Here is a 23,463-nt window from a genome sequence, read left to right as displayed (position 1 = left end):
AAAAAATAAAAAAATAATAAAATAAAATAAAATAGACCCTCAATCTCCGACTTCCTAGCTCCCAAAACTTGATCCAATAAATTTCTGCTCATGATAAAGTCCTCAGTCCATGGTATGTTGTTATAGCAACACAAAACAAACTAAGTCAAGATGGCCACCAGCACCACTGTTGTGGGCTGATACGGAGCTCTGAATTCCACCACGTGTTCTTGCGGCTCAGAGGGGAAAATCTTCAGGGAACGAGGCTCAAGCTGACCGTGGCGGATTGCAGAGTTGCTCCAGGAGTGAGTGCACTCGACCTTGACATGCGGATGACAGGACGACCTGTCCTGAGGCTGACACAATCATCGGCTGCCCAGCGCTGTCACAACCCGGTCCCCAGGCTCCTCATCATGGCTTCTCTCTGTCCCAGCTTCCTTGTGGCTGCTGTAACAAAGCCCTGCGGCCCCGGGGGCTGGGGCAGCACTCATTCCTTCTCTCACTGTTCTGGAAGCCAGGAGTCTGAGACCAAGGTGCCCAAGGCTCGTTCACCTTGGGCGATCGCCTCACTTGTTCATCTGTAAAATGGGGTGGTAGCAGCACACGGGGACCCTCCCGATGCTCTGTCCGGTCCTCCAGTGGGCCCTTTGAACCGTTCTGGGTGCTTTGGCTCTCTCTGCTCGCACCTGCTCCAGGAGCCGGCTCTGGACCTGTTTCGCCCGCAAGAGCAGCAGTCCACAGGTTAGGGGTGCTGCTTGGGGATGAGGCGCACCACGGCCTTCCCCAGGCCTAGCGGCTTACGGTATTTACACCTGGGGATTTATAACAAAGGGTAATGAAGGGTGTGGGGACCTCCGAGTAGGGTGGTGACCTCATCCTGCTTGGCCCGGGTTCTCCCCAGGGTGTGCACGCTAAGTCCACACTGGCAAGACTCAAACCCTAGAAGGCAGCCCTTTTGGCTGATAATCAATCCTGCTTCTGGCACCAGGCTGTGCTCACGTGGGTAACCTGGGACACTCGCCCCAGCTGTGCTGCTGATGAGCCCTGCCACGCAGTGCAGGAGCTGGGGGTCTCCAGCCCCCCACCTCACCCCAGGCTTCCCACCAGCCTGCCCCCTCCCCTGCAGCCGCCCACGGCAGCCAGGACTGCGAGCAGCGGGGACAGCCCGGGTATTGCCCCGTTTTCAGTGTCGGGTGGGGCTCTCTCCAGAGGAGTTCACATTGGCAAAGCTCCGGGAGGCTGTGAATGAGAAGCAGCTGCCCAGGCAGCGTCATGTGCGGCCGGGAACCGGCACGCCGCGCTGGCGCCCAGCCTGTCCCCACCCGCAGGGTGCCAAACAGCTCCTGGGCGGGCGCTGCTGGGAACTGCAAGGCAAGGCCTGCATTTGTGGGCCTCCCTGCCGGCCGTAAACCCTGCTTGGTTAGCTTCAAAGACGGAGCGAAATGTCCCACCGCAGCACGTTGGAGCAGTTTATAAAAGAAGCCCGAGAGAAGAGGTTTTGCCAGTGCTTCCGCTGCGCGTGGTCTTGCTCTCTGGTTGAAATGTTTTGGTGAGCTTCCCTGGTGGTCACAATGCTAGCGGCCAGCAAGAGCCGACTGAACCGTCCTCCGCTCACTCTGCTCAGAAAAGCAATCGGAGAATCTCCATCCATCATGACGCAAGAATTTCCCCCTCTTCACTCTTTGCAGCTACAGCGAAACTCCCTACAGCGTGTGCAGGACTCCCCCGGCTGGAGCGGCCCTCGCTTGACCTCTGTTGCCCACATTCTGTAGAGCTTTTGTAGCCGCTCTGGGAGGTGGGGTGTGGACAGACCAAAGCGTACAAGAAATGCCTTATGGAGTTTCTGCAATGTGGAAGCTTCAAGTTCATTTCTTTCTTTCTTTTTTTAAAAGATTTATTTATTTACTTGAAAGGCAGAGCTACAGAGAGGCAGAAAGAGAGAGAAAGAGAGAGAGAGAGAGAGAGAAAGTCTTCTATCCACTGGTTCATTCCCTAAATAGCTACAACTGTCAGAGCTGCGCCGATCCAAAGCCAGGAGCTTCTTCCGGGCCTCCCATGCAGGTGCAGCGGCCCAAGGACTTGGGCCATTCTCCACTGTCTTCCCAGCCCATTAGCAGGGAGCTGGATTGGAAGTGGAGCAGCTGGGGCACGAACCGGTGCCCATATGGGATGCAGGCACTGCAGGTGGTGGCTTTACCCTCTACGCCACAGCGCCGGCCCCTCAAGTTCATTTCTTAACAGACCCCTCTTTGCCAGTGGAATAGGGGCCCGAGAAAGGGAAGGAGCAGGAAGTCCCCTCCAGCATGTGAAATAAAGTCTTTCACAAGCGAGGGCTGGAGGGGACTTGCGAGCGAGTGGCGCATCGTTGTAGAGATGTCCTTAGGCCATGCAAAGCAGTTTCGGCCTCATTGCAGAGGGACCCCAGCCTCTTCGCTGCACCTCCAAACCCCAGTGATCTCGGGCCAGGAGGGAGGCAGAGCGACTGACGAGGAAGGCACCTGCGATACAGCAGCTTCTGAGTTCAGCCGCCCAGACCGCGGTGGGCCTGCTAACGGGCAGGGCTGGGCAGGCAGGGGTGGCAGAGCGTCTGAGGCGGGAGGAGAGGAAAGTTTGGGCAAACAAGGACTGTGTTGCTTCCTCTTGCAGGGCTCAGTGCTGGCTGTCGGGTCAGATTTCTCCAGATGAACTCCCCAAATGACCAGTGGGAAAGGACTGTCAGCTCCGTGACCGCTTGAGTTACGACTTCAATAAATCCCAGCTACTGTGCTTCTATTCTGTTCCTAAATACTTGCAAGTCGTGCTGGGATTATGGTACTGTTTGACTGTTATATAAAAGTCCCTACAACTAGAATCATCTACGTCTTGAGGCATACTAGTGAGTTGTAAGCAAGCGTACCCTTATTTTGGTACAAGATGGGACCACAGCCCTGGGTTGCTTAAGACCCCCTCCCAGCTGGTGCCGTGGCTCAACAGGCTAATCCTCTGCCTAGCGGCGCCAGCACACCGGGTTCTAGTCCTGGTCAGGGCGCCAGATTCTGTCCTGGTTGCCCCTCTTCCAGGCCAGCTCTCTGCTATGGCCTGGGAGTGCAGTGGAGGATGGCCCAAGTACTTGGGCCCTGCACCCTATGGGAGACCAGAAGCACCTGGCTCCTGCCTTCAGATCAGCGCGGTGCGCCGGCCACGGCGGCCATTGGAGGGTGAACCAATGGCAAAGGAAGACCTTTCTCTCTGTCTCTCTCTCTCACTGTCCACTCTGCCTGTCATAAAAAAAAAAAAAAAGACCCCCCTCCCTCGCCAAGGAATGGTATTGCTGTTCCTTCCTGTGTTACTGGTGAGGTCGAGCATCTTATATTCATCAGTTATTTGCAATTCTCCCTGAGCCTGCAGGCCATATCTATTTCCTTAACTCTCTCCCGGAATCATTTTAGAATTACGAGGAATTATTAAGGGGACAAGGAGCAGAGTGTGGCAGAGGATGCAGGGGGGAAGAGGAGAGAGAAGAGAGGGTTAGGACGGCTCCCAAGCCCTCCCACTGCCACCATCTCCTGCCTCTCCCTGCTCCCCACACCCGTTTGTCCTGAAGTCCATGGCAAGGCTTTTTGGTTAGATGCTACTCCTCCTAGAATAGTTGGTTTGCCCAAGGCTCTTCTCATTCAGTCATTTCACGGAGAGGAAGAAGGATGTTAGTCCTGGTCTGCACCCTCTTTGGTGGAACTGCCTCTGAGGACAAAGTACGGAGATGGTTATGGTGGCAACATCTCATTGGAAAAAATCAGACACTAGTGCAGGGCTACAGTTGGATGGGAAGCAGAAGATACACCCCAACACTGGCATTCTAATGTGTCCTTCCCACAGGAATCGCTAAGATCAGAGGTCGTCTCTGGCTCAACATTTGCATAAATATTCAAGGTCATCCATGTTGTCGAAGGAACAGAAGAGGCCACGAGAGCCTGAGCGAGCTTTACCCACACCTTCCTTCAAGGTCAGATGTCACTCATGATAGCTGGCTCCACCCCTGAGCCCAACGTCAAGTTTTGCTTTGTAATAATTTGTAAGTTTTGGCCTAGCCTCGCTAGGCTAATTCTCTGCCTGCGGTGCCAGCACCCTGGGTTCTAGTCCCAGTTGGGGTGCCGGATTCTGTCCCGGTTGCCCCTCTTCCAGTCCAGCTCTCTGCTGTCGCCCGGGAGTGCAGTGGAGGATGGCCCAAGTGCTTGGGGGCCCTGCACCCGCATGGGAGACCAGGAGGAAGCACCTGGCTCCTGGATTTCAGAACAGTTTTTAAAAAAAGATTTGTTTATTTGAAAGACAGAATGGCAGTGAGAGAAGGAACAGCAGATGGAGAGATCTTCTATCTGCTGGTTCACTCCCCCAGCTGGCCACAATGGCTGGGGCTGGGCCAGGCCAAAGCCAGGATCCTGAAACTCCATCTGGGTCTCCCACATGGGTGCAGGGGCCCAAGCACATGGGCCACCTTCCACTGCCTTCCCTGGAGCATTAGCAGGGAGCTGGATTGGCTCATATGGGATGCTGGGATTGCAGGCAGTGGCTTAACCCACCACACCACCTGCACCACAGTGGCTGCCCCGGATTTCAGAGACTTTTACATGTGAATCCCATGAAGCTGCCCCACGTGAGGAGGAGGGTTAGGAAAGCAGCTTCGTGTTGACGCTCTTCGTTTGCTCTCAGGCACAGGATAGGTTGTAGTTTGGCCCAAAGTGGAGAGCTAGTGTCTTTTTTTGTCTTTTTAAGATTGCCTTTATTGCTAATCCTCCGCCTTGCGGCGCCGGCACACCGGGTTCTAGTCCCGGTCGGGGCGCCGGATTCTGTCCCAGTTGCCCCTCTTCCAGGCCAGCTCTCTGCTATGGCCTGGGAGTGCAGTGGAGGATGGCCCAAGTGCTTGGGCCCTGCACCCTATGGGAGACCGGGAGAAGCACCTGGCTCCTGCCTTTGGATCAGTGCGATGCACCAGCCACAGCGCGCAAAGGAAGACCTTTCTCTCTGTCTCTCTCTCTCACTGTCCACTCTGCCTGTCAAAAAAAAAAAAAAAAAAAAAAAAAAGATTGTCTTTATTTATTTGAGAGGTAAATTTACAGACAGTGAGAGGGAGAGACAGAGAGAAAGGTCTTTCAACCACTGGTTCACTCCCTAAATGGCTGCAACGGCCAGAGCTGAGCTGATCTGAAGCCAGGAGCCAGGAGCCAGGAGCTTCTTCCAGGTCTCCCACACAAGTGCTCCCATGCAGGTGCAGGGGCCCAAGTGCTTGGGCCATCTTCTACTGCTTTCCTAGGCCATCAGCAGAGAGCTGGATTGGAAGAGGAGCAGCCGGGACTAGAACCTGTGCTCATGTGGGATGCTGGCGCCGCAGGTGGAGGATTGACCTACTGCTCCAAGGTGCCAGCTCCCAGCTAGTGTCTTAAATCCTCCACCAGGCCAGTGGGTGGGAACCCCTGACCCCTTATCTTTAGGTTCATCTCATGCAGGTGAGACATCCACTCAGGACACCTGGGCTTCGCTGGGGTTCAGGTGTTCTTCCTGCAACACAGACGTGGGTTAGAGAAGCAAAGCCAACCCTCCAAGACAAGTTCCAAGGTCAGCCACGTGAAACTGCCACTTTTGTAGGCCAATGTCAGCCGTCCCACTTGACACATAGGAGCTCCCTAAGCGCTCAAGCAGTGGCTCTCGGTTTGACAGCACGTGAGATGCGATGGGGATTTTCAAAAGCAAAACAAAACAGAAACAAGGCCCAGGGCACACCACAGGCCAATTATAAATGAATCTCCAGGGCTGCAACCTCAACTACAAGATTTTTAAAAAATCCCTGAGAGATCTTGCCTGGCGGTCAGGCTGGGATTTCTGAAACAAATGAAAAGGCCTGGTTCCTAGTAAATCATCAGTCGCCCCTCTCCGTGGGTGGCGGTCACGTGGCAGGTGTACCCTGGGGCTCCCGTGAGAGTTTGACACTGCTATGACCCCAGGACACTGGGGAGCCCGCTGCCGTAACTCCCAGCATCTCTGCTTCCTGTTCCCTCGCCCAGGGCTCTGCACACCTGCGCTGGCCGTCACCCACTGAGCACAGATGAGTAGGCAGAAAGGTGGCCTGGGCTTCATCCAGGCGAACTCTGGGCTGCGTTGTTTGTGCAGGTGGCCTTGCCGGGTGGCCCCTCTTGGCCCTTGTGACTACCTGCAAGATGACACATTTCCTGTTTCCACCGTCTGGAAGCGGCCTTCTCTGTCCTCCAAGGCCGTGTTTCTCAAGACAAGACCTGGGGACTACCTTCCTGTGAACCACATGGGGAGGTTCATCCACGTGTCAGATTCTTTGCAAGCAGACCCAGGAGTCAACATTTTAAACAAGACCCCTTCCTTCCCCAGCCAGTGTAAGGCAAGGTGCCAAGAGTGTGCACGAGATAGACCGTGTTTCTCTGGACACACATACTGTGATAAACCACATAGATTAGGCACAGCGAGAGATGTACAACACCAATGCTAAAACAGAGCAGCTGGAACAATATTCCATTATAAAAGCTGTGTGCATGTGGTCTCCCTCTCTTGAAAGTCAAGACAAATATTTATTTTTAAAAAAGATTTTTATTTATTTGAGAGGCAGAGTTACAGACAGAGAGAATGGTCTTCCATCTGCTGGTTCACTCCCCAAATGGCTGCAATGGCCAGAGCTGAGCTTGGCAAAGCCAGGAGCCAGGAGCTCCCTCTAGGTCCCCAATGTGGGTGCAGGGGCCCAAACACTTGGGCCGTCTTCCACTGCTTTCCCAGGCCATAAGCAGAGACCTTGATTGGAAGAGGCACAGCCGGGACACAAACCGGCGCAAATACCGGTGTCGAAGGCAGAGGCTCAACCTACTACGCCACAACGCCGGCCCCTAGTATTGTTTTCAGACTGTGGTTGACCGTGGAAAACTGAAACTGCAGAAAGTGAAATTACAGATAAGGTTGGGGTTACTACATCATCCATCCATCTGCCCATCCACCCACCCACCCACCCACCCAACCATCCACCCACCCATTTACTCCTCCACCCATCTAACCATCCCTCCACCCCCTCCTCCCCCCACCTGTCTCTTTCTCCCCCGCCCACTCCACTCCCTTCCACATTTGCTGTGTGCTGGGTGCTGTTGTAAGCACTTGAGATACATAAGTGAACAACCAGTTCAGAAATCTCTGCTGCGGGCCAGCATTGTGGTGCAGTGGGTTAAACCACCACCCGATGCTGGCATCCATATGGGTGTTGGTTCAAGTCCTGACAGCTCCACTTCAAATCCAGCTCCCTACTAATGTGCCTGGGAAGTCAGTGGAAGATGGTCCATGTGCCTGGGCCCCTGTTGCCCACAGGGGAGTCCTTGCTGAAGCTTCTGGCTCCCAGCTTTGGCGTGGCCCAGGCCCAGCCATTGCAGCCATCTGAGGATTGAACCAGTAGATGGAAGATCTCTATCTTTCTCTCTCAACTCTGCCTTTCAAATAAACAAATACATCTTTTTTAAAACAGGGCAATCCTAGAGTATGAGTGAGATGGAATGTCTTCTTGTGCTTTTTCACTTATTTATTTTTTAAAGATTTGTTCATTTGAAAGTCAGTGTTACAGAGAGAGAGGAAGGGACACAGAGGGAGATTTTTCATCTGCTGGTTCACTCCCCAGATGGCTGCAATGGTCAGGGTTGGGCCAGGCCAAAGCCAGGAGCGAGGAGCTCCTTCCAAGTCTCCCATGTAGGTGCAGGGGCCCAAACACCTGGGCCATCTTCTGCTGCTTTTCCCAGGCCATTAGCAGGGAGCTGGATTGGAAGTGGAGCAGCCGGGACATGAACTGGGGCCCGTATGGGATGCCAGTGTTGCAGGCAGCAGCTTTACCTACCACAGCAGAACCCCAGCCTCACTTTTGCATTTAATTCTCTCTTTAAAATTCCTTCCCCATTCCCTGCAACTTTCAGATGTTTCAGAAGCTGCAGTTCTCCCCCTGCCCTGGGACCGTTTCTGGACTGTGGCTTGTCAGTTTCTGCAGATGACAAGGGGAGGCCCTGCTGGCCAGTTCCGAGTCAGGTGGAGGGTGGACTGGGGCCCACAGTGAGGAACTCACCTGTCCCCTCCTCGGTGGTGATGGGTCCACAGATCAGCCGGAAGCCCGAGGTTGCCCAGGGTCTGGTAGGAAGCAGGACTGGCACACAGGGCCCCTGGGGGACAAGGCCAGGGCTGATTTAGAGACACAGAGCAAGGAGCAGGGCAAACAGGAGCTGGGTGCTGTCGCCATCCTGGCCTGGAGGGGAGTGGCTGGTGAGGACCATGTGATGGAACAGTGACACAGCCAATCCGGAGCAGACAGGGAGCAGGGAAAACATCCGGAGCCTCCCGTTGTGTTGGTGCCTCCCACTGGGGCCAGCAGGGAGGGAAGCCAATGATGCAATCCACATAGCCGGCCCTGCAGGGACAGCGTGGAGGGGAGGAGGGCAGAGGGCAGGCAGGAGGCATCCGGCTAGTCCATTTCTCAAGGCCTCCTCCCAGGACCACGCCCCCGGCCTTCACATGCACCCCGGCCCCCCACTGCCTCCCACACAGATCAGCTGCAGTGGCTACAGAGAGCCAGACCCATCCGTCCCAAGCGTGACAGAGCCGGAGTCGTCCCTGGGAGAGAAGCCTGCTGAGTTGCGTGAGGTTCTTCTTAATCATTCCTGCAGGCAACTTTTCCTCCTGCTCCAGGGTGTGGCCTCTGGTTCTGGCCCCTCATGGGGGGTGCGTGCATGTTCGTGGGTGTCCTTGGTGTGTAGTCCCTGGCTGAGAGCCCCAGGCGTCTGCTATGACTGCTGGTTGTCGCTCCTCCTCTTCGTGGAGGAACGACACTAAACCCTGCATAGGTTTCCTATCCGAGTCACGGCACCACTATGTCGCTCCCCCTCTTCGTGGAGGAATGACACAGGACCCTGCGCTGTTCTTCTGTCTGCTCGGCCCTCCCCGGGTTGCTGCTGGTTCTTCCCGGGTTGGCTACTGACCCTCCCCGGGTTGGCTGCTGGTCCTTCCCGGGTTGGCTACCAGGTTCCCCCTGCCACATTCCCCACTTCCACAGGGGAGCAGCACACCGCCGGCCGGCTCTCTCGGGGGCTGCACAGGTGTTCCCCTTAGATGTTCCCCTTAGATGTTCCTGGTGCATGCCGTCTCTCTCCTCCTTTATAGTCCTCCTCTGCCAATCCTAACTCGGCTGCCCACACGCCGAGTACGCTGCTCTCCTCCAATCAGGAGCAGGTCCTGCAGCTTGTCAAGTTGGTGAGAGGCAGCTGGGTAGAAGCTGTTGCCTCCTCTCCCAGCGCCATATTGTGGGAGAGCAGATGCATAGAATAAGTCTTAATTCCAGTAACTCAGTCCAGTCCGGATTGCTCCCCACAGATCCCCCTTTCTTTTTATTTTTGGCGTTGATACGCGCCTGTCTTCGGTGTCCCGCGGCACACACTCTGCTCTACTTGCTAGAGTTGCCACAGGTTCTTACAAGTCCTATCAATCAGGCAAACCAAATCCGGGTCCTCTCTTCGCCATGTTGTGAGGAGGTTTTTAGGCGCTGATACGTGCCTGTGTTCGGTGCCCCGCAGCGCATGCTCTGCTCTGCCTGCAGGGGCTTACAAGCCCTAACAATCAGGCAAACCGAATCCAAGCCTTCTCATTGCCGTATTGTGGGGGAGACTTATTAGTGTTGGTTCGTGCCTATCTTCGGTGACCTGCAGCTCATACTCTGGTCGAGCTGCCTGCTGGTGCTTACTGCCTTAATCAGGCAGACCGAATCCAAGCTCTCTCATTGCCATGTTATAGGGTGACTTATTGGTGTTGATAACGTGCCTGTTTTTGGTGACCTGCGGCGCATAAGCTGCTAGCCGCCCGCAGGTGCTCACCACCTCCCTAATCAGGCAGACCGAATCCAAGCTTTCTCATTGCCATGTTGAGGGGAGGCCTTTCTATTTCTCTATTTCTCTATCTCCGGGCATTCCTATTTCTCCCATTTTACTTCTATCTACCAGCCTTCCTATTTCTGTCATTTTACTTCTAAACTTCTGTTTCTCTTATCCCTGCGGCTTCTCGGCGGCGCTCGCCCCGAGGCTGCTTCTCGGCACCTCGCCCCGCGGCAGCTTCACGGCTCTGCGTGGCTTCCCGGCGCCTCGCCCCGCCGGCAGGTTCCCGGCTCTGCGCGCACGCTCCACGGTCTCCACGCACTTCGCGCCCGCACCATGGCCTCGCGCCAGCCCCGCGTTCCCTATCTATTCACGCCCCGTGCTCTCTCTGCACGCGGCGGCTTCCGCGAATGTTTCCACCACCACCGGCATTCAGTCCAAGTTCCCCGGACTAACCTGGCGAATTTCAACCTGGCAGCCCACATCTCTGCCTCTGGTTCCAGATCTTCGCCTCTTGCTCCCCGGGGTGACTTGAAGAATTCCAAGCTGGCTTAAGTCTTCGCCTCGGCCTGCACTCGCGGCTTCATCCTCCCTAACATTTTTCTCTACCCGGTATGTTTCCTTAAGTTTTCTTCCAACAATATTCCTCTCATTTCTCCTGGCTTCTCCCCACAGTCCGTATCCGAGTCCAAGCCTCCTCCAGGTTTCACTTTCGCTTTCAGTCTCCTAGCTTCCCCGCCATAGTCCGCATCCGAGTCTATGAAAGCTTTCACTTTCGCTTTCAATCCTAACTTCTTTCCCACAGTCCATATCCAAGTCTATGCCTAGGCTTTCAATAGCTTCTTCCGGCACCTTTCTCGTCCGGCTTTCCCCTAGGCTGTTTGCTAGTCTCTCTCTCCGATATTTTTCCACTTCTTCCCGCCTAAGTTTCCTATCCGAGTCACGGCACCATTATGTCGCTCCTCCTCTTCGTGGAGGAACGACACTAAACCCTGCATAGGTTTCCTATCCGAGTCACGGCACCACTATGTCGCTCCCCCTCTTCGTGGAGGAACGACACTGAACCCTGCCTAGGCTTCATATCCGAGTCACGGCACCATTATGTCGCTCCCCGTCTTCGTGGAGGAATGACACAGGACCCTGCGCTGTTCTTCTGTCTGCTCGGCCCTCCCCGGGTTGCTGCTGGTCCTTCCCGGGTTGGCTACTGACCCTTCCCGGGTTGGCTGCTGGTCCTTCCCGGGTTGGCTACCAGGTTCCCCCTGCCACATTCCCCACTTCCGCGGGGGAGCGGCACACCACCGGCCGGCTCTCTCGGGGGCTGCACAGGTGTTCCCCTTAGATGTTCCCCTTAGATGTTCCTGGTGCATGCCGTCTCTCTCCTCCTTTATAGTCCTCCTCTGCCAATCCTAACTCGGCTGCCCACACGCCGAGTACGCTGCTCTCCTCCAATCAGGAGCAGGTCCTGCAGCTTGTCAAGTTGGTGAGAGGCAGCTGGGTAGAAGCTGTTGCCTCCTCTCCCAGCGCCATATTGTGGGAGAGCAGATGCATAGAATAAGTCTTAATTCCAGTAACTCAGTCCAGTCCGGATTGCTCCCCACAGATCCCCCTTTCTTTTTATTTTTGGCGTTGATACGCGCCTGTCTTCGGTGTCCCGCGGCACACACTCTGCTCTACTTGCTAGAGTTGCCACAGGTTCTTACAAGTCCTATCAATCAGGCAAACCAAATCCGGGTCCTCTCTTCGCCATGTTGTGAGGAGGTTTTTAGGCGCTGATACGTGCCTGTGTTCGGTGCCCCGCAGCGCATGCTCTGCTCTGCCTGCAGGGGCTTACAAGCCCTAACAATCAGGCAAACCGAATCCAAGCCTTCTCATTGCCGTATTGTGGGGGAGACTTATTAGTGTTGGTTCGTGCCTATCTTCGGTGACCTGCAGCTCATACTCTGGTCGAGCTGCCTGCTGGTGCTTACTGCCTTAATCAGGCAGACCGAATCCAAGCTCTCTCATTGCCATGTTATAGGGTGACTTATTGGTGTTGATAACGTGCCTGTTTTTGGTGACCTGCGGCGCATAAGCTGCTAGCCGCCCGCAGGTGCTCACCACCTCCCTAATCAGGCAGACCGAATCCAAGCTTTCTCATTGCCATGTTGAGGGGAGGCCTTTCTATTTCTCTATTTCTCTATCTCCGGGCATTCCTATTTCTCCCATTTTACTTCTATCTACCAGCCTTCCTATTTCTGTCATTTTACTTCTAAACTTCTGTTTCTCTTATCCCTGCGGCTTCTCGGCGGCGCTCGCCCCGAGGCTGCTTCTCGGCACCTCGCCCCGCGGCAGCTTCACGGCTCTGCGTGGCTTCCCGGCGCCTCGCCCCGCCGGCAGGTTCCCGGCTCTGCGCGCACGCTCCACGGTCTCCACGCACTTCGCGCCCGCACCATGGCCTCGCGCCAGCCCCGCGTTCCCTATCTATTCACGCCCCGTGCTCTCTCTGCACGCGGCGGCTTCCGCGAATGTTTCCACCACCACCGGCATTCAGTCCAAGTTCCCCGGACTAACCTGGCGAATTTCAACCTGGCAGCCCACATCTCTGCCTCTGGTTCCAGATCTTCGCCTCTTGCTCCCCGGGGTGACTTGAAGAATTCCAAGCTGGCTTAAGTCTTCGCCTCGGCCTGCACTCGCGGCTTCATCCTCCCTAACATTTTTCTCTACCCGGTATGTTTCCTTAAGTTTTCTTCCAACAATATTCCTCTCATTTCTCCTGGCTTCTCCCCACAGTCCGTATCCGAGTCCAAGCCTCCTCCAGGTTTCACTTTCGCTTTCAGTCTCCTAGCTTCCCCGCCATAGTCCGCATCCGAGTCTATGAAAGCTTTCACTTTCGCTTTCAATCCTAACTTCTTTCCCACAGTCCATATCCAAGTCTATGCCTAGGCTTTCAATAGCTTCTTCCGGCACCTTTCTCGTCCGGCTTTCCCCTAGGCTGTTTGCTAGTCTCTCTCTCCGATATTTTTCCACTTCTTCCCGCCTAAGTTTCCTATCCGAGTCACGGCACCATTATGTCGCTCCTCCTCTTCGTGGAGGAACGACACTAAACCCTGCATAGGTTTCCTATCCGAGTCACGGCACCACTATGTCGCTCCCCCTCTTCGTGGAGGAACGACACTGAACCCTGCCTAGGCTTCATATCCGAGTCACGGCACCATTATGTCGCTCCCCGTCTTCGTGGAGGAATGACACAGGACCCTGCGCTGTTCTTCTGTCTGCTCGGCCCTCCCCGGGTTGCTGCTGGTCCTTCCCGGGTTGGCTACTGACCCTTCCCGGGTTGGCTGCTGGTCCTTCCCGGGTTGGCTACCAGGTTCCCCCTGCCACATTCCCCACTTCCGCGGGGGAGCGGCACACCGCCGGCCGGCTCTCTCGGGGGCTGCACAGGTGTTCCCCTTAGATGTTCCCCTTAGATGTTCCTGGTGCATGCCGTCTCTCTCCTCCTTTATAGTCCTCCTCTGCCAATCCTAACTCGGCTGCCCACACGCCGAGTACGCTGCTCTCCTCCAATCAGGAGCAGGTCCTGCAGCTTGTCAAGTTGGTGAGAGGCAGCTGGGTAGAAGCTGTTGCCTCCTCTCCCAGCGCCATATTGTGGGAGAGCAGATGCATAGAATAAGTCTTAATTCCAGTAACTCAGTCCAGTCCGGATTGCTCCCCACACTGGTGGCCGCTGGACCACAGGAAGAGAAGGTTCCTCCTTTATGCATCGCCCTCCTTGAAGAAGTTGAGGACAAACAGACAGACAGACACACCTCCACTTGGACAGCAGGTCCCCCAGCTGCCTCTGAGCCCCCGAGAAGGGCGCGTGACATCAGCTGCTGTTTGAATGCGTGTATTTGGTCCCGTGTCTTGGTCAGGGGGCCAGTGCTGGCACGCAAACACCCCGCACCCAGCCCTGGGAGAGGTAAAGGCTGTTCCCGCAGCTCCTCCCCTGCTCTGGACTTGGCCTGACCCCAGCTGCCATCCCAAAGTCCTAAGTGGAAACGTGGACTCGCCTAGGATCCCCGGAGTGCTGCAGCCTTCTCTCTAGCGGGAATGCACGTCTCCTACATGGGTCCTGCTTTCCGGCTCTGCTCAGAGAACATGAACACCCACCTGGCCTCCCTCCTACCTCCACCTCCGCCCAGGGGCCTCCCAGGGCTCACTAGGAAAGCAGCCGCCTCGGGGGAGCACCTTTGCTGGTCAAAGTGTCCCAGAAACTGAGTGTGAGGACTAAACAGGCGCAGCTGGCAGAGACAGCCCCGCTCCGTGTGTGCTCTGTGTCCATGGCCACCGTCCTGCAGCTGGGGACAGAAAACACTCAGAACCTCCTTGTGGGGATGGGGAACGCCCCACCCACATGGTCCATCACTTGGTCTGGCCCTGCCAAGGCCACCACAGTGGAACATACACATTCCATACATCAGGCTGATTTTGAAGTGGATCGTGTTGTGTGTCCTCACGCTGTCATGGATATCCAAGTGGCCCTGCCCCAACAACACAGTGGAACAACGGCTCACCTAGCAGAACAGCTACACTGCACTACGTGTTGTGCATCTGTCACCCTCCTCCTAGACCTCCCTGCTGCAGAGGCACAAGGAAGCTTCAGTCTTTTTTTTTTTTTTTTTGACAGGCAGAGTGGACAGTGAGAGAGAGACAGAGAGAAAGGTCTTCCTTTTGCCGTTGGTTCACCCTCCAATGGCTGCTCCGGCGCGCTGCGGCCAGCCCATTGCGCTGATCCAAAGGCAGGAGCCAGGTGCTTCTCCTGGTCTCCCATGGGGTGCAGGGCCCAAGCACCTGGGCCATCCTCCACTGCACTCCCTGGCCACAGCAGAGAGCTGGCCTGGAAGAGGGGCAACCGGGACAGAATCCGGCGCCCCGACCGGGACTAGAACCCGGTGTGCCGGCGCCGCAAGGCGGAGGATTAGCCTAGTGAGCCGCGGCGCCGGCCAAGAAGCTTCAATCTTACAAGGAGGAAAGCTTTGGGAACAGTCCTTGTGGCAGGAGATGGCGGCCGTTTGAGAACAATTCTTGGCTTGTTGGAATAGAGATGACCAGTATGCTTTGGGCATTCGAGAGGTTGATGGCCACACGACAGGTTGTCTGAGAGCACGGGGAGAACCAGTGGTCCTCAGGGGCCAGCACTGGCTTCCAGGGTGCAGCGAACCAGAGCTCGGGATGGACAGCAGTGAGGAAGGCACCAGGCGGCGTCTGAGCACTGGGACAACTCCCATCTCTTCTGAGCCTTCTTTTCATTCCTCTGCTTTCCAAGAGCCTGGACTGAGCTTGGGGCTGGAGTTTCCAAAGGGATTCCATTGCAGTCCTAGGTTGTGCACCAGCTAGTGTAAGTGGGCGGTGACGCGCACACACTAATCCGGTTGGGGCAGGCGGGGGCCCCGGCTGTCCTCGCTGGTCTACTCTCTCCGCACCTGGTTCCGTACAGTCTGCATTTTCTCCAGCAGAGTGAACCAAAGGCTTTAAAGCCTGGGTCCGACAGGAGGCTGCCCCAAGACGCTCCTGCATGGCAATTCTGGACTTGACACTGGGCAAGAGCAACACGACGCGGCCAGCCCTCCTAGGAATCCAGCTCACGGGGGATGGATGCAGGGGTGTGGGAGAGGCATCCTGCTGGGTTAGCAAAAGTGTTTGCTCTTGTGTGATTAGAGCAGCAAGAAGGGGGAGAGAGAGAGAGAGAGAGAGAGAGAGAGAGAGAGAGAGTTGGGAAAGGCAGGTGACAGAGGGCAAGGTTGGGAACTGAAATGGAGAAAGCAATCCAAGCCCAGCCCAAGAGGAGCTCTGTGCCTTGATAAAATGAAGGGCAGAGTCCAGGTGCTCAGGTCCTCACCTGCATAAGGCACACGGGCCAGCGTGCACCTGCCAGGCCACCACCGTCCCTCGGACTCACTTGCCAGGGATTGCGTTTTTCCCGAGGGTGGAGGGACCGCTCACCCTGAATGGACACCTGTTGCCACACACAGACTTTTGATTCTGGGCCTTGAAATAAATCCCCTCCAGCCAGGGTTGTGTGGAGCCCCTCTCAGGAGCCCTGGTGCGCACAGACAGCTGAAGGCTTCTGGTGCCCGTGGCAGAGGCTGCGGGTGTGAGTGAGGGACACAGCAGTGACAGATGCACCCTGGGAGGATGTCAGTGATGGAGGACAGGAGCCGCCTCTAAGGCTGAGACAACTCGGAACCCCACACACGCTGGGTCAATCAGAACACGGCTCTCCACCAGGGCGGCCGCTTCCTCCCCACCCCTGGGCTTCAGACACTCGGGCTGCACCTCCGCCCCCTCCCCTGATGCTGTGTGAGACGTGAGCTTGTTGCAGAACCAGAGACTCACAGCAGTGCTCCGGCGTGGCCCAGCACGCAGGTGCCACAGTCCCACCTTTCTCCACTTGCTCACCGCTCCCTCTTCCGGATGCACCCTTGAGATGTGCCTGGGCGCCCGTGTGGAGCCTGTGGAGCCCCAACCATGACATCATTCAAGGCATCTATTTGCAGCCTGCAGGGGAGTCTGGACTTGTTTTTCCAGGATCCCATTAAAGAAAACATCTGGGAACTTGTTCACAGGAAGGGGAAGATTTATAGATGCCAAGGGAGCCTTTTATTTGTTTTATTTTTCTGGTCTGGAATTTCCTGACATGGTTTGGTGTGTGTGTGTGTGTGTGCACATGCGTGTGCAAGGGGAAGTGCCCACTTCAATGCCGTGGGAACACAGCAACCTTAATGATGGCACCCACCATAGCAACTCTATTCCCCGTGGAACATCCCATTTAATGTGCAGACAACAAAGTCACAGAGAAAACCCAGTAGGAAGCCAGAGCAGGAGGGTACCTTACCCAGCAAGGAGCAAGGACAAGAGTGAGCTCAGAGGGGCTGGTGTTGGGCTGCAGTGGGTTAAGCTGCAGCCTGCAATGCTGACATCCCACAATGGACCCTGGTTCGAGTCCCTGCTGCTCTGCTTCTGACCCAGCTCCCTGCTAAGCACCTGGGAAAGCAGCCAAAGATATATCACCCAAGTGCTTGGGCCCCTGCCAACCACGTGGGAGATCCAGATGAAGCTCCTGGCTCTGGCTTTGGCCTGGCTCAGTCCTGGCCGTTGCAGCCATCTGGGGAGTGCACCAGCAGGTGGAGGATCTCTCTCTGTCTCTGTTACTTTCTCTGTAACTCTGGTTTTCAAATGAATGATAAATACATCTTTTAAAAATGACTTCAGAGCCCATGTGCTGTGAGGGTGACCATGTCCCCCGAGTCGCACGTATTGGAATCTTAACACCCAGATGCGTGTGTTAATGGTATCTGGAAGTGAGCCTTGGGGAGGTGGTTGGGTCACCACGATGGACGAACCCACTTGTGGGTGAATGGATTCTTGAGGGCGTGGCTCCATCACGACCGCAAGCCCAGTCTGGTGCACTCACTCTGTCTCCCCATGCGACGCCCGCTGCCACGGCACAGGAGGAAAACCCTCACCTGCCACGGGCACCGCACTCTTGGACTCCCAGCCTCCAGAACCATGAGCCAAATGAGCTTCTACTTTCCATAAGTCACCCAGCCTGTGGCACTCAGTTGCAGCAGCAGAAAACACACCAAGACACCGCGGAAGCCACAAGAGGGGAGTGAAACGCCTGGGTTTCATGTGAAGCTCACCAAGCTCCAATTCACCCAGAGGAGCTATCCTTTCAAAGTGATGGAGAGGGGCTGGCACTGTGGTGTAATGGGTAAAGCCACTACCTGCAGTGCCGGCATCCTATATGGGTGCCAGTTCGAGACCCAGCTGCTCCACTTCTGATCCAGCTCTCTGCTATGGCTTGGGAAAGCAGTGGAAGATGGCCCAAGTCCTTGGGTCCCTGTACCTGCATAGGGGACCCAGAAAAAGCTCTTGGCTCCTGACTTTGGATTAGTGCAGCTCCAGCTGTTGTGGCCATTTGGAGAGTGAACCAGCCAATGGAAGACCTTTCTCTCTGTCTCTTTCTTTCTCTATAACTCTGCCTTTCAGATACAATAAATAAATCTTTCAAAAAAAAATTGCTAAAAGGGTTCAGTGTTATAGTGCAGCAGGTTAAGCTGCTGTTTGTGGTGCTGGAATCCAGGAGCACTGGTTCAAGTCCCACCTGCTCCACTTCCAATCCAGGTTCCTGCTATGTGCTCGGGAAGGCAGTGGAAGATGGCTCAAGTGCTTGGACCTGTGCACCCATGTGGGGGACCTAATGGAGTTGCAGGCTCCTAGCTTTGGCCTGGCCCAGCCCTGACTGTTGCAGCCATCTGGGGAAGTGTACAAGTGGATGGAAGATCTCCTTCTCTGTCTCTCCCTCTCTCTGTCACTCTACTGTCTGAATAAATAAAAAAATAAATCTATAAAAAAAGGAATTGTTAAAAGAATTTCTCAAAAGAAAATGACCCACGTGGAGAGGAGAATGGCTTTGGAGCAAACCAGGATGGTTTGAATGAAAACACTCATCAATAATATCCAAAGCAGCTCAAGCAAGGAGCTAAGGCACGGAAGCAAAGAATTCGAGACAAGAAGGAACAAACAGAAATGCTGGTGCCTTGGACGCCTGAGTGAAAGAGGCCGGCAGTGATACGGTTGGCCCATTACCTACCGTCCCTGGCCAAGGCCATGCTGAAGACCTGCCGTTTGCCTGGCCACTGCGGAGATCACACAGATGGACGGGAAACTTGGATGTGGAGAAAAAGTGAGAGGCAGGAAGTGGCATCACTCAGCCTGCCAGTTACAGGCTAACCGGAAGTGGCTGTTAACTGGCTGAGAAACCAAGGTGGAGGTTGAGTTAGGGAGCCACACTGAGGAGTTAAACCTGGAAGCACCAGGTCAGGTGCCTGAGCCGGCTGTCCCTGAAGCCCGAGTTTGGCTACAGGTGTTGTGGCCAAACTCGGGTTGAGAAAAAAAACAAAAACAAACAAACAAAAAAAAAAACAAAACAAAACAAAAAAAACACTGCTGATTTGGGTGTGGTTGTCAATCACCTGGAAAATCCAGGAACACCTGGTGATAGCAACAGTTTTGATTATTATTGACGAAGGAGGAATGTTTCCGTCCCACACTGACCGCACCGGGGCATGGTTGTTAACGCAGGGAGAGGCGACACTGTGGTCTGGGATGGCCCTTCCTGCAATGGCCCTAAGACATAATGCGCACTCCTTCCCAAGTACCGTAGGCGCCTCCTTGCCCACACGTGGCTGAGGTTTCCTTGGTGACAGCTGAAGCTAGTTGAGAAGCTCTGTTACCTGGGAACCAGCCGCAGGGCGTCCTGGCGACTCGGGTCTCCGCAGCCCCCTTCTGAGTCCACACGACGTGTAAATGATGTTAACCTGAACGTGGCCTTTGAAAGGCTGGAGGGAAAGTAAGACGCTTGCAGGACTGTGTAGAGAGCTTCGATTGATCCGGGAGCTTACAGGACAAGTCAAAAGTCTCCAAACCGAGCGGGCTTCTTTCCAGTATGCACCTGCCCGACTGTGATGCAAAATCCTCAGCTGCGGCTTCCAATCCCGCCTGGAGCACACGAGAAACTGGGCAGGCAGCGCAGAGAAGGCACACTGGGGAGGAGAGGCATGGGTCAGCCATGTGAGCCCCACACAGCAGAGGCTCAACTTCCCAAGACGATGGCCCCAGGTGCGGGCAAAAAATGGGAGAAAACACTCCTGTCCACCCCCACGTGATTCTCTCCTTTCAGAAAAGAGCACAGGACGGCCAGGCAGCCGCTTCGTCCACCTAAGGACATGATGGCCATGGGCAACCCTTGGCCGACATGGAGTTCAAGTTCCAGTCTTTCCTGAGTGGCCCCTTGGCTCACGCTATTCTGTGGACAGCCCACCAAGGCCTGGGAGGACCAGAGGTGCCCTGCATCATCAGAGTCCCCAGGGAGGAGGAGGGTGGTGCTTCGAGGGCTCAGACACCCAGGGCCACAGCTGGACACCGGCCCAGGCTGTCTCTAAAGTGGTTTCAAGGGAACTCCTTTTAGTTTAGCTACTGTTACTTTAGGGATTGTTCTCGTTCAAGTAGATAGAGCATTGGCATTCCTAAGGTTGTGCTTTTCTAATAAAGGTTTATCATAATTCTTTTGAATACATTATTTCCATGTCATTAGACCTGCTAGAATTAGGCAATTAAGTATTGCATTGATTAAAAAAAAATTCCACTATTACTTTAACTGTTAAAGTTGGGTAAAGATGTTTAAAACAAGAAACACTCTTTCTCTATGCTGGAAGCTGTTTTTAGAATTCTGTACCAGTCAGTGAGGATTTATGTGAGACAGCTTTGATGGCTTATAAAAGTAACTGGGGGGCTGGTGCCGTGGCGCCGTAGGTCAATCCTCCACCTGCGGTGCCAGCATCCCATATGGGCACCAGTTCTAGTCCCGGTTGCTCCACTTCCAGTCCAGCTCTCTGCTACGGCCTGGGAAGGCAATAGAGGATAGCCCAAATGCTTGGGCCTCTGCACCCACGTGGGAGACCAGAAAGAAGCACCTGGCTCCTGGCTTCGGATTGGCACAGTTCCGGCCATTGCGGCCATTTGGAGGGTGAACCAACAGAAGGAAGACCTTTCTCTTTGTTTCTCTCTCTCACTGTCTGTAATTCTCCCTCTCAAATAAAATAAATGAAATCTTAAAAAAAAGTAATTGGAAAAAGCAAAACCTAAACAACAGCCCCTTCCAATTTCATAATGCCTTTAATAGACTAGCCCTAAGTTCACAGATTCATTTAGGGGACTTGAAATTATGCTACAATTTTAAAAATGATTTTGTAATTTTTTCAACTTTGGCTGTTTTGTTTAAGATGTTGTTTAAACCCTTCTAAATTTTATCCAGTCAAGATAAAGTTTGTCTTGATGGAAAGCACACACCAGCACAAGCAACACGAAACATTACAAACACAATACAAACACACACACAAACAAGGCACTTTTATTTGTTATGCCGGTCATGGAAGAAAATGTGAAAATAAAGAGAACTGTGTTTTTTTTAAATATTCGTTTATTTATTTGCAAGTCAGAGTGACACAGAGAGAGAGAGAGGAGAGGCAGAGAGAGAGAGAGAGAGAGAGAGAGAGAGGTCTTCCATCCGCTGGTTCACTCCTCAATTGGCCGCAGCGGCCGGAGCTGTGCCGATCTGAAGCCACGAGCCAGGAGCTTCTTCTGGGTCCCCCACGCGGGTGCAGGGGCTCAAGGACTTGGGCCATCTTCTACTGCTTTCCGGGGCCATAACAGAGAGCCGGATTGGAAGTGAAGCAGCCGGGTCTCCAACTGGCACCCATATGGGATGCCAGCGCTTCAGGCCAGGGCGTTAACCTGCTGCCCCACAGCACCAGCCCCGAGAACTGCAGTTTTAAAAATAGAAAAAGAAGGGGCAGCGTTGTGGCACACCACGCTGCGCTGCCGCTTGCGGTGCTGGCATCCCATGTCGCAGCGCTGCTGGGAGTCATGGCTGCTCTGCTTTGGATCCAGCTTCCCGCGAAGGCTCCTGGGAAAGCAGTGGAGGATGGCCTCAAGTGCTTGGGCCCCAGCCTCTCACGTGGGAGACCTGGATGGAGTTCCTGGTACCCTGGTCATTGAGGCCATTTGGGGAGTGAACCAGTGGATGGAATTTCTCTTTCTCTTGCTTTTTCTCTCTGTAACTCTGCCTTTCAAATAAATAAAAATAAATAATTTTTTTTTTTTTGGACAGGCAGAGTTAGACAGTGAGAGAGAAAGAGAGAAAGGTCTTCCTTCCATTGGTTCACTCCCCAAATGGCCACAATGGTCAGAGCTATGCCAATCTGAAGCCAGGAGCCAGGTGCTTCTCCTGGTCTCCCATGTGGGTGCAGGGCCCAAGCACTTGGGCCATCCTCCACTGCTTTCATAGGCCACAGCAGAGAGCTGGACTGGAAGAGGAGCAACCAGGACAGAATCCGGTGCCCCAACAGGGACTAGAACCCAGGGTACCGGCGCCATAGGTGGAATATTAGCCTAGTGAGCCGCAGCACCTGCCAAAATAAATCTTTTAAAAAATACAATAAATAAATGAAGAAAGAAAAAAATCAGGCACACACAATTTGCGTACATCAGTAGATACCTAAATCACATACACGCAAAAGAAGAATTTCCTGACTCGGCACTTTTTGCCTAAATGTCGCAGATGAATAGGGAAGGGATAAGGGACAGGGCATCCAGACGCTGACAACAGACAGACAATGGTGCCACTCGGGGTCCCCGGGGCGGAGGGACGAAGCGTGTCATCTGAGCCCAATGAGGAGCTATCAAGGGAGCAGGGAGCCCGTCAGCACTCTCTCCTCTGCTATCCTGTCATTTACTGCTGGCCCACAGCTAGTCACGGCCAGAAGCCAGAGCCACACCAACCACAGCAGGCCGGAGAGGAGTGCAGAAGGAACTGGAGACGTTGCACGCCACTTGGAGCGATTCCACTGCTAGCATACGTGCATGGACTTCTAATTGCATTCATTCACATTCATTGCAATTTTGTAAGACTTATTTTCATTTTACATGAGTGAGAGGGAGTACACCCCCGAGAGAGGCCCACAGAGAGAGATCTTCCATCTACTGGTTCACTCTCCAAATGTCTATAACATCCAGGGTTGGGCCAGGCCAAAGTCAGGAGCCTGTACCTCAATCCAGCTCTCTCACAAGGGCAGCAGGGACCCAAGGACTTGAGCCATCATCTGCTGCCTCCCAGAGTGAGCACTAGTGGGAAGCCGGATTGGGAGCGGAGGAGCCTGGACTTGAGGCAGGCACTCAGGTATGGGACGCAGGACCCCCAAGCAGCATCTTTCTTTTTATTTTTTTTCAAGATTTTATTTATTTATTTGAGAGGTAGAGTTACAAAGAGAGAGGGAGAGACAGAGAGAAAGGTCTTCCATCTGCTGGTTCACTCCCCAGATGGCTGCAATGGCTGGAGCTGTGCCGATCCGAAGCCAGCAGCCAGGAGCTTCTTCCAGGTCTCCCACGCGGGTGCAGGGGTCCAAGGACTTGGGCCATCTTCTACTGCTTTCCAGGCCATAGCAGAGAGCTGGACTGGAAGAGGAGCAGCTGGGACTCGAACTGGCGCTTATTTGGGATGTCGGCACTGCAGGTGAAGTCTTAGCCCACTACGCCACAGTGCCAGCCCCCTCCCCACAAGCAGCATCTTAACCACTGCACCAAACCTTTGCATCCCTCACCCCTGCAGTTATTTAATAAATGCGGATTGAGCTCCTCTGATGTCTTCAGCACTGTTCTAGGTCCTCGGGTTGCAGCAAAGAAAAAAAAAAAAAACAAGCCAATGAGAGCAAACAGTAAAGTGAAGCCGGTGATGGTGATGGCAGGGAGGGAGGGAGAGGCAGAGGATCACAAACAAGGTTGGTTCTGGAGCCACAGTGCAGCCGGCTGCCTCTGAACAGTTGTGCCCCAGCAGGGGTCTGACCACGATAGATCTGGCCGTGGAGACAGCTTCAAAGCCCACCAGGCGGCTGGTCGGCTCCGACTCTGAGGCTTCTTTGTCTAGCAGAAACCCCTGCTCCCGCCAGGCACTGGAGTCCCAGCCCGGTGCTGGGAGGCCAGCGGGGTGGCCACGGGGGAAGCAGAGCGGCAGCCTCACCTGTGGCAG

The 23,463-nt window shown here is 54.5% G+C and overlaps 1 long non-coding RNA gene across 2 annotated transcripts; it reads right to left on the bottom strand.

The window, feature by feature from the left end:
• Positions 1-6,547: 6,547 nt before the first annotated feature.
• On the bottom strand, positions 6,548-18,676 carry LOC149126911 (uncharacterized). 2 transcript variants are annotated; one of them, XR_016232063.1, is made up of 3 exons: positions 18,472-18,676; positions 8,066-8,159; positions 6,548-6,900 (listed from the first exon to the last, which is right to left on the bottom strand). It is a non-coding gene; the product is annotated as an uncharacterized LOC149126911 (long non-coding RNA). The 2 variants fall into 2 exon arrangements; XR_016232062.1 differs by lacking the exon at positions 18,472-18,676 and having other exon boundaries at positions 8,066-8,484.
• Positions 18,677-23,463: the final 4,787 nt, after the last annotated feature.

This window comes from Oryctolagus cuniculus, chromosome 4 (genome assembly GCF_051225735.1).
Source record: "Oryctolagus cuniculus isolate XC-2025 breed Fujian yellow rabbit chromosome 4, ASM5122573v1, whole genome shotgun sequence".
Taxonomy (NCBI): domain Eukaryota; kingdom Metazoa; phylum Chordata; class Mammalia; order Lagomorpha; family Leporidae; genus Oryctolagus; species Oryctolagus cuniculus.
The sequence above is the reverse complement of the archived record's forward strand: the minus strand, read 5'-3'. Positions and strand labels throughout refer to the sequence as shown.